The following is an 11,647-nucleotide window of genomic DNA, read 5'->3' on the forward strand; positions in this document are numbered from 1 at the left end:
TTCCCTTGCCTCTCCTGATATTATTGGTTGTTTCTAGTTTGCATTTATCTCCAGGGAGATGTTGATGGAATTTTTTGGGATTAGTGGTGGTTCTATCAGAGTTTTCCCCTCATATAAATAGTCACTTCCCCTCTTCTACTTCATTCTATCTTTTCGCTCTTTTTATCCCCCTCCTTTTTTCGAATTTCATTTTTGCATTCCATTTTTTTCTTTTTTTCTTTTCTTTTTTCTCTTTTTCTCTTCTTTCTTCCTTATCCCCTAATTCTCTTAATTCAGGTGGTCACCTTTACTTGGGGTTATTAATATTGTGAATATATTTGTGTTCAGTGCCTGGTACATGCCAAGAAAGGAAATTAATGAAGTTGAAGCGTGCAACATGACAGAAAAAGAATTCAGAATAATGGTTGTACAATTCATTCACCGGATGGATGAGAAAATCAACAACCTATGCAAGAATCAGGAAGAAATGAAAAGTGATATAGCTACAATCAAAAACACCATGGAAAGTTTCAACAGCAGGCTGAAAGAAGCAGAGGACCGAATTAGTGAGTTAGAAGATAAGGCAGAGAAACAAGCTCAATCTGAACAGCAACTGGAGAAAAAAATTAAAAAACAGGAGGAGAGCCTAAGGGAGCTTCGGGACAACATGAAACGAAGTAACATACGCATAATAGGGCTGCAAGAGGGACAAGAAGAGCAGCAAGGATTAGAAAATCTATTTGAAGAAATAATGACAGAAAACTTCCCAGATATGGGGAAGAAAAAAGTTACACAAGTACAGAGAGTCCCAGGCAAGATGAACCCCAAAAGACCCACACCAAGACACGTCATAATAACGATGGCAAATGTACAAGACAAAGAGAGAATCTTAAAGGCTGCAAGAGAGAAACAGAGAGTTACCTACAAAGGATCCCCCATCAGATTATCAAACGATTTCTCAACAGAAACACATCAGGCCAGGAAAGAATGGACAGAAATTTACAAAGTGATGCAAAGCAAAGGACTGAATCCAAGAATACTCTATCCAGCAAGGCTATCATTCAAAATTGAAGGGGAAATAAGAAGCTTCACAGACAAAAAAAGGCTAAGGGAGTTCATCACCACCAAGCCAGCAATGCAAGAAATGCTAAAGGGACTGGTGTAAAAAGAAGAAATAAAAAGCCCAGAAAGAAAACAGCCACACAAAAAAAGAAATGGCTACAAACAAGTACCTTTCAATAATAACTTTAAACGTAAATGGACTAAATGGTCCAATCAAAAGACATCGAGTGGCTGAATGGATAAAAAAACATGACCCATACATTTGCTGTCTACAAGAGACCCACCTCATTAAAAGGGACTCACACAGACTGAAAGTGAAGGGATGGAAAAATATCTTTCAGGCAAATGGAAATGAAAAAAAAGCTGGGGTAGCAATACTTATATCCGACAAAATAGACCTCAAAGTGAAGGCCATAACAAGAGATAAGGAAGGCCACTTCATAATACTAAAGGGATCAATACAACAAGAGGATATAACCCTGATAAACATATATGCACCCAATGCAGGAGCACCCACATACATAAGAAAACTCCTGGAAGACATCAGGGGAGAGATCGACAACAATACAATCATAGTAGGGGACTTTAATACACCACTGACATCACTGGATAAATCTGCTAGACAAAAAATCAGCAAAGAAACAGCAATCCTAAATGACTCACTAGATCAGATGGACTTAATTGACATCTTCAGAACACTTCACCCCAAAGCAACAAAATATACGTTCTTCTCAAGTGCTCATGGGACATCTTCAAAAATAGACCACATATTGGGTCACAAACAAAGTCTCCCCAAATTCAAGAAGATTGAAATCATACCAAGCATCTTCTCAGACCACAAGGGCATAATATTAGAAATAAACTACAATAAAAACAACCCAAAATACTCAAACACTTGGAAGCTGAATAGCATGTTATTAAATATTGATTGGGTTACCAATGAGATCAAAGAAGAAATTAAAAACATCCTGGAAACTAATGACAATGAAAACACAACAATCCAAAACCTTTGGGACACAATGAAAGCAGTCCTGAGAGGGAAGTTTATAGCTCTACAGGCCTACCTCAACAAACAAGAAAAAATGGTAGTAAATCATCTAAATCTACAGCTCAAAGAATTAGAAAGAGAGCAACAAGAAAAGCCCAGAGTGAGCAGAAGGAAGGAGATAATAAAGATTAGAGCAGAAATAAATGACATAGAGACCAAAAAAACAATACAGAAAATCAATGAAACCAAGAGCTGGTTCTTTGAAAGGATAAACAAGATCGACAAACCTCTAGCCAGGCTCACCAAAAAGCAAAGAGAGAGGACCCAAATAAACCAAATCAGAAATGATAGAGGCGAAATAACAACAGACCCCACAGAAATACAAATGATTGTTAAAAAATACTATGAACAACTCTACTCCAACAAACTAGACAACCTGGAGGAAATGGACATATTTCTAGAAAAATACAACATTCCAAAACTTAATCAGGAAGAATCTAAAAATCTCAACAGGCCAATAACTATGGAAGAAATTGAAGCAGTCATCAGAAAGCTTCCAGCAAACAAAAGCCCAGGACCAGACGGCTTCACAGGGGAGTTTTACCAAACATTCAAGGAAGAACTAAAACCTATCCTCCTCAGACTACTACAAAAAATCCAAGAGGAAGGAACACTTCCAAGCTCATTCTATGAAGCCAGCATCACCCTAATACCAAAACCAGGTAAAGACAACACAATGAAAGAGAATTACAGGCCAATATCCCTCATGAACATAGATGCCAAAATCCTCAACAAAATCTTAGCAAATCGGATCCAGCAGTACATCAGAAAGATCATACACCATGACCAAGTAGGATTTATCCCAGGGATGCAAGGATGGTACAATATCCGCAAATCAATCAACGTGATACATCACATAAACAAATTGAAGGAAAAAAACCACATAGTCATATCAATTGATGCAGAAAAAGCATTTGACAAAATTCAACACCCATTTTTGATAAAAACTCTCAGCAAGGTGGGAATAGAAGGATCATACCTCAACATAATAAAAGCCATATATGACAAACCCACAGCCAACATCATACTCAATGGACAAAAACTAACACCATTTCCCCTAAAAACAGGAACAAGACAGGGATGCCCACTCTCACCACTCCTGTTCGACATAGTACTGGAAGTATTAGCCATTGCAATTAGACAAGAAGAAGAAATAAAAGGCATCCAAATTGGAAAAGAGGAAGTAAAACTGTCCTTATTTGCAGATGACATGATATTATACTTAAAAAACCCTAAAGACTCCATCAAAAAACTATTAGACTTAATAAAAGAATTCGGCAATGTAGCAGGATACAGAATTAACGCCAAGAAATCTATGGCATTTCTATACACCAATAGTGAACTTTCAGAAAGAGAGATTATAAAAACTATCCCATTTACCATCGCACCAAAAAAATTAAGCTACCTAGGAATAAACTTAACTAAAGAGGTAAAAGACCTCTACTCAGAAAACTACAGGACGTTGAAAAAAGAGATAGAGGAAGACATAAAGAGATGGAAGAACATACCATGTTCTTGGATTGGTAGAATCAACATCATTAAAATGTCCATACTGCCCAAAGCAATCTATAAATTCAACGCACTTCCCATTAAAATACCAACGGCATATTTCACAGACCTAGAACGAACTCTCCAAAAATTCATCTGGAACAAAAAACGACCCCGAATAGCTGCAGCGATCCTGAGAAAGAAGAAAGTAGGTGGGATCTCAATACCAGATATCAAGCTGTATTACAAAGCCACTGTTCTCAAAACTGCCTGGTACTGGCACAAGAACAGACATATAGATCAATGGAATAGAATAGAAAGCCCAGAAATCAGCCCTAACCAATACGCTCAATTAATATTTGACAAAGGAGGCAAGAACATACAATGGAGCCAAGATAGTCTCTTCAATAAATGGTGTTGGGAAAATTGGACAGATACATGCAAGAAAATGAAACTAAACCACCAACTTACACCATACACAAAAACAAACTCAAAATGGATAAAGGACTTAAACATAAGACGGGAAACCATAAAAATACTAGAGGAATCCACAGGCAGCAAAATCTCTGACATATGCTGAAGCAATTTCTTCACCGATACATCTCCTAGGGCATTGGAAACTAAAGAGAAAATAAACAAATGGGACTACATCAAAATAAAAAGCTTCTGCACAACAAAAGAAACCATCAACAAAACAACAAGAAAGCCACAGCATGGGAGAACATATTTTCCAATGTTATCACCAATAATTTTTTAATCTACAACATTTATAGGGAACTCATACAACTTAACAGAAGGAAGATAAACAATCCAATCAAAAAAATAGGCAAAGGACCTAAATAGACCCTTTTCAAAAGAGGACATTCAGAAAGCCAAGAGACATTATGAAAACAGCTCAAAGTCACTAATCATCAGAGCGATGCAAATCAAAACAACAATGAGGTATCATCTCACACATGTCAGAATGGCTATCATCAACACATCAAAAAACGACAAGTCCTAGAGAGGATGTGGAGAAAAAGGAACACTCATGCAATGCTGGTTGGAATGCAGACTGGTCAGCCACTATGAAAGACAGTATGAAGTTTCCTCAAAAAGTTAAAAATGGAACTCCCATTTGACCCTGTGATCCCACTTCTATGAATATATCCCAAGAAACCAGAAAACCAATCAGAAAGGATAGATGCATCCCTATGTTCATAGCAGCACAATTTACCATAGCTAAGATTTGAAAACAACCTAAGTTCTCATCAACAGATGAATGAATTAGAAAACTGTGGTACATATACACAATGGAATACTATGCTGCTGTAAAAAAGAAGGAATTCTTACCATTTGCAACAGCATGGATGGAACTGGAGAGCATTATGCTAAGTGAAATAAGCCAGTCAAGGAAAGAAAAATACCACATCATCTTATTTATGGATAATAAAGACCATTATAAACTGATGAACAGAAATAGATACAGAGGCAGAGCAGCATTAAACAGATTGTCAAACTTCAGCAGGAAGGCTGGGGAGGCTTGGGGGCGGCGGGGTAAGAGATCAACCAAAGAACGTGTATGCATGCATATAAGCATAACCGATGGACACAAGACACTGGGGGGTAGGGGAGGTTGGGGGAAGATCAAGGGGGGAAAAAAGGAGACATATGTACTACTCTTTGTAATACTTTAAGCAATAAAACAAAATTTTTAAAAAAGTTAAAAATAATATTAGCAAATCAACCCCAACAATATATAAAAAGAATTATAAATTTCAATCGTACTGTTGATATTTGGCTCTGTTGACTGAGTTTGTTGACCACTGCCCTAGAACTATGAACTATACTTGTTATTCTTTGATTTCAGGTGCACTGATATGGCTAACATTAACAATTATAAGGCTTCCCATTACCCGGAGTGTTTTTGTTTTATTTATTTATTTATTTATTTATTTATTCTATCAAAATTAAGTAACGAGCATGCACATCACTCAGAAACATCTACATCTTCACATGTCCTTAGGAAACTCCTTCCTCCTGAACATAAACCCTCATCCCCATCACAGACCACTGCCCAGCTTTCTGTCACTATAGAATTGCTTGCATTTTCTGGAATTTTACATAAAAGGATCATACAGTATGTAGACATTTTTTCTCTGCCTTCTTTCACTCAACATATTTATTTTCAGATTCATCTAACATTCTTATATGTATTGATAGTTTATTCCTTTTTATTGTTCAGTAGTATTTGCTTGTATGCATATGTTAAAATTTGTTCATCATTCACCTGTGGATGGACATTGTTTCAGTTATTGGCTATTACCAATAAAGCTATCATATGCACAAACTTTCATTTTTCTTGGGGATAGATGTAGAAGCAAAATGATTAAACTGCATGGTAGGTATTTGTTTAACTTTTTAAGAAACTGACAACCTTTTCCCCAGTGATTTACCATTTTACATTTCCACCAGCAGTGTATAAAGGTTCCAGTTGCTCCACATCGCTATCAATACTTGAGATGTTTCATCTTTTTAATTCTAGCCTTTCTAGTAGGTGCATAGTGGTATTTCATTGTGGCTTGATTTTTCACTTTTCTAATAAGCAATGATGTTGCTACTAACTAATGATGTTGTTTACTGTGCTTATTGCCATCTCAATATATTTTTGATGAAGTATCTGTTTAAATTATATTATTTTTTTCCTTTCACTTGTGATATTTGCTTTTCCAATTAGTGAGATATTTGTTGAGTTTTAAGACTTCTTTAAATATCTTGAATACAAGTCCTCTAACCGATGTGTGATTTTCAAATAGTTACTTCCAATCTGTGACTTCTCTTTTCAATAAAAGAATGAAAATTCTGAATTTTACAAAAAGCAGAGTTCTTAATTTTGAAGAACAATTTATTATTTTGATATCTGGAGTGTTTTCAGCTGTTCTCACCTTCAACCACTTTTTCCATCTCTTCCTTTTTCTCTTTGTATTTATTCTGTATCTCTTCTGCCTAGTGATGCAAAGGAAGTTAAAAATAAGAAATGACGACTATGGGTTTAAGGAAAACCCAGTAATACATGCACTCAATTAAATTTAATTTTATCATCCACATAACAATCATTGTAGAATTCAAACAGCTCTTTGATGTGTTTTGTACAATATTTCCACACCTCTCAATCTGGTAGCAGAAGTATCTTTGTTTTATACCTTCCTAAGTTCCCTCATCAGGATCTCATTGGGGTTGTGAAGGAGTTGGAACTTTCCCAGGCCTGACACCTATGTCAGGAATGTGTTTCAGTCCTAAGGATGTTCTTTGGGAAGGATGGAGGTTTAGTTCTAACTATTTCTTGACTCCACTGAAGTAGGTGACTACACATATTATGCATAATGGGAACTACTGACTGTCCAGAGAATATGGGCTATCAGACTCCAGGTAGGGGCAAAAAAGGAATTTACTCTGGATGTGTAGAATGGAGCAGGCAAATGTGGAAACCAATGCAGCACATTTTAGAACTTTCATTATCCCATATTTCATATCACATACAATCTGATACTTTGAGACCAGGTGGCTCTATGTCAGGTGTCTTTGAAGGTTATACCAACATCCTAAGAACTGATGTCTTATTCACCTGGGCACAATAGGACCCTGTAATCACCACAAACAGTAGATTATGAGTCTGGGCCATGTTATTTGAACACCCTAATTCTAATACCATGGAAGACACTGAGTCTTAAAGACTTGGGGCTTTAGAATGATCTCATTAACTTGATATTTCACAGTATCATATGCCTTTAGATATACTTTACAGTTTATGACTGTAGTGGCTTGGTCTTTCCTTCATTAGGAACTAGGTGACTGTCCCTTAGGCTTTGCCCACATCCCACCCAGACTTACCATCAGCATGTGCTGCAGAATTTTTTTCTGCTCTTTCAGGCTTTTTTATTTGTTTGTTTGTTTGTTTGTTTGTTTTTTCTCTCTCATCTTCTCATTCATCTGGGCAATGTTTTCCTGGTAGCTTCTCTCTACAGCCTCCATGTTTTGCTGTGTTTCATTCAGGGTCTGTGTTAGCAACTCCTGTTTTCTTTCCAATTCCTCTGTCTTGGCTTGTTCAGCTGTTCCACAGTGGTTTTACAGAGTGAAGAATATAAGAGTTATACCTAGCTGTATAATTCAAAGGTAAGACTAAAATGGTTTTATTATGGCAGAGAGGAATCTGTGAATATTCTTACTAACAGTACCAGCAAAACATGTTTCAGAATATGATGGAAAGGCACTGATTGCCTGATGGAGCAATTACAACTCACCTGGTTATTTTTTGATTTAGCCCAGTTGTTCAAATCCTCTTGTGAAAACACCTTGTTTCAAGAAGAACTTGTTCTTGAGGGGCACTGCAGGGACCTCCCTGCCCTCCTTTATCACAGCCCTCCCCTGTACCTGTTAGAGCCTTTGCCACAGCAGTGAGGGCCTTGTCAATCAGCAGTTCCCATGATGGATTCCTTTGTTGCAGCCTTTGACTGCTTGAAGTTCTGGAGGACCTCCATTGCCTGAGGAAACAAAGAGCAAAGACTCTTCTTGCTGGGGAAGTCATTGTTCAAGAAAACTACAAATTTGACCCTGTAAATTCATCATATTTCTTGGGATCCAACAATAGTTCCCTTCCTTATAGGGCCACAATAAAAAATCCCACGTCTTTAGTTGGCGGGGGGGGGGGGGGGGGACTACAAACACTCCTCCTCAATTGTATGCAATCTTTGCACATTCTTTTTCTTCTGACGGGATGCTCATCTACCTTTTTTTTTTTACTCAGATACGACTTATTGATACTTCAACTTATAGCTTCTACCTCCTCTTCCAAGAAGCTGTGCTACACTTCCTCCTGAGATTTGACTGGATGCCAGGTACACAGACCTGCCCACTAGCTATACCACTTGCTGTCTGTATGTTCTTAGGTAACTTATGAGGTTCTCAGTGCATCTCATTTCTCAACTGTACTATGTGGATGACATTAGTACTTAAAATCAAATTATTCTAAAGATTAAAGTGATAATCAATTTAAATGATCAACCTAAAAATATACTTGCTTTAGGAAGTGTGTGCTCAATATAGATCAACCATCACCATCATTCCATCATTATTATCATCACTATTAGTTTATACTTATAGGATAATCATTATCCTACCAATCCAATTGACTATTTATATTGCCTTTTTAGGTAAGATCATAAGCTTGTTGAGAACATTGTTTCTTTAATTATGTATTCCTTATATAGCATGATAAACTATTGCATTGTTTCCTAACTGAAAGACAGTTCTCTTTCATCTACATTACTGATAATAAATCCTATATTTAGGGGGGAAATTCTGGCTTATTTAACAGTATTTAACTAATTGTAGATGTAAAAGACAAAAATGTACAGATATCGCTATGCTTTGCTATGTCTTCACAAATGGTCCTATTGTCTTAGATACTCAAAAGAACCCACAGAAACCCTCTGACTCTATTGGCCAATCTTCCCCCTCATTTTATCCTCACCTTCACTCCTTTCCTGGGCACCAATTCATAGGACTGTTCAACTTTGTTCATTTCCTCTGAGTAGAGAATGTATCCTCCAGGTACAGAGAAAGTTCCTCTCAAAATGCCTTCCATCAGTGGCTTTGAAAGCTGTGTAAGCTGAGCCTGGCAATATTTGAGAGATTCCTCTTCATTCTTCAGCAAGAAATTTTCCTTCTTTTTCTCTATGATGCTCTGCCACAGAAATGTGGAGAAATACAAAGGAAAGAGGCTGTTAGAAGGGAAAAGCCAAGTGTGATCCTCTTGGAAGAAGCAGTTTCATGGCATCAAGTTGGAATGGAGCATGGAACCATAGACCATGCTCAAGAAGCTTATGTTAGTCACAGTTTAGACTAATTCATTGTGTGACCTGTAGAAACTTCCTCTATTCTCTTGGGTTCAGGCTCAACATTTGTAAAATGATGGTGTTGGTAGACAGGAAATCCAGGGTTCATTTAATTTTTAAATTGAGATATTACATTATATTGGCTTCAGGTATACAATGTAATGGTTTGATATTTGTATACATTGCAAAATGGTCACCACAATGTCTAATTATTGTTGTCACCTTACATAGTCATAAACATTGTTTTTTCTTTGATGGGAACCTTTAAATTCAACTCTGTTAGCAAATATCAAATATGCAATCCAGTATTATCAAGGTTCCTTTATAAGTTATAAGATTAATAGTGTTCCTTCCATTGGCAAGGAGCAATGGAAAGCTCAGTATGACTGGAAGTAGACTTTCCTCTGCAAACTTGGATTGCTATGGATAAAAATATATACACAATAAACCAACTGTCCTCTAATGAGATAAGTGTTCACTGATCAGAGTTTTGAAGTTCTCATTAATTATTTTAAAGAGGGCTTGATTATATAGAAATATAGGAAAAGAAAATTTTTGCTGTATTTGATAAATTATAATTTTATTGATTTTCTTTTGTATTGAAGTGACAGTTTTGTAACTCATAAGATGGTCAATGACAGACTCAAAAACAACATGTAGGTGTTTTTATTAGGCACAATTATGTTGTCCTCAAGAGTTCTATCTCCTGGAATCCACACATGACAGTCTCTAGGCCTATGCCTATGCTAAATATTGATAATCTGATTAGATTTTTTGTGTGTCACTGGCTAACTTGAAGAAATGGAGATTACTCAAGTGAGCATATATAAACACATGAGCCTTTAAAAGCAGTTTTCTCTAGATGGTTGCAGGGAGATAGTCAAAGATATTAGAAACAAGACAAGGATACAATGCATCATTACTGCCTTGAGGATGGCAAGGAGGCCCCATGAGCCTCCTAATGACATTATATTAGTTTCAGGTGTACAACATCTGAATCTTGTTTTCAGCTCTTGGTAAAAAGAACAGAGCACCCATACATCTTGTGCTAGGAACTCACCTGAAGAATTTTGACATAATAACTTTTGTGTTTCTATAAACTGTTAATAAGCCCATGTTAATTTGCTTTGCCATAATGGAAATAAAGAACCAGTCATTCAGAAAAAGGATGAATAGTAGTCTATAGAACCCAGTCACTCACATGAATCCAAACTTTTTAAAATGAGAAACATATGAACTATGGGGTAAAAGGGAATTTGTAAGCATCATTAGAAGAACAGGAATGAGGAAGAATATATCCTGAGACCTGTTACCCCAAGCTTCTTTTGGAACACCTAGTTGTCATCCTTGAAGGAGTGCTCCATGAAGATTGCAATCGCTTCCTTCTCACAGGTTGCGTGCAAGTCCAGCAGCTCCTGCAGCGTGTCTGTGGGGAAGCTCACTCTCTGGGCCATCTGCTTGCTGTAGTGGTCAGCTGCCTTCTGCATGGCTGCTGAATTCTCATGCTGAGCCAGAGTTATCATTGCATTTTCCAAAGAAGGTACTGCTCCACTGTTGATGGCATCCACATAGGCCTTTGCCAAGGTCCCCAACCCTGAATGATACATGACATTTAAAGAACAGCAGGAAGTTCTTACTCACTTTTTCACAAACTTTAGAGATCAGTATTCTAAAAATAACAACAATTTTATTAAGATGAAGATTTTTGTTTTCTCTTTTTTCCTTTCCTTCCCATCTTCCTCTTGTCCTCATTCTTGTCTTATCCTCCTTTATATACTATACTAGAGGCCCGGTGCACAAAAATTTGTGCACTCGGGGGTGGGAGGGGGGTCCCCCAGCCCGGCCTGTGCCCTCTCCCAGTCTGGGACCCCTCGGGAGATAACGACCTGCTGGCTTAGGCCTGCTCTCGGGTGGTCGGGAGATAACCTGCTGGCTTAGGCCTGCTCTCGGGTGGCAGAGGGCAGGCCCAATCCCTAGGTGCAGCCCCTGGTCAGGCACAGAGCAGCAGGGATCGGGAGGTTGCGATGCCACCCCTAGTCACGCTCAGGGTAGGGCTAATTGGGGGGTTGGGGCACCGCCCCCTGTCACACTCAAGGCATGGTCAATGGGGAGGTTGTGGCGCCACCCCCTGTCACGCACAGAGCAGGGCCCATCAGGGGGTTGGGGCGCTGCCCCCTGTCACTCACAGAGCAGGGCC

At 37.9% G+C, this 11,647-nt stretch overlaps 1 pseudogene; it reads right to left on the bottom strand.

Annotated features, from left to right (window-relative positions):
• Positions 1-6,487: 6,487 nt before the first annotated feature.
• Positions 6,488-11,647, bottom strand: part of LOC102247316 — a 27,529-nt pseudogene continuing 22,369 nt past the window's right edge.

The sequence above is a fragment of the Myotis brandtii genome, unplaced genomic scaffold, assembly GCF_000412655.1.
Source record: "Myotis brandtii unplaced genomic scaffold, ASM41265v1 scaffold1257, whole genome shotgun sequence".
Classification (NCBI taxonomy): Eukaryota; Metazoa; Chordata; class Mammalia; order Chiroptera; family Vespertilionidae; genus Myotis; species Myotis brandtii.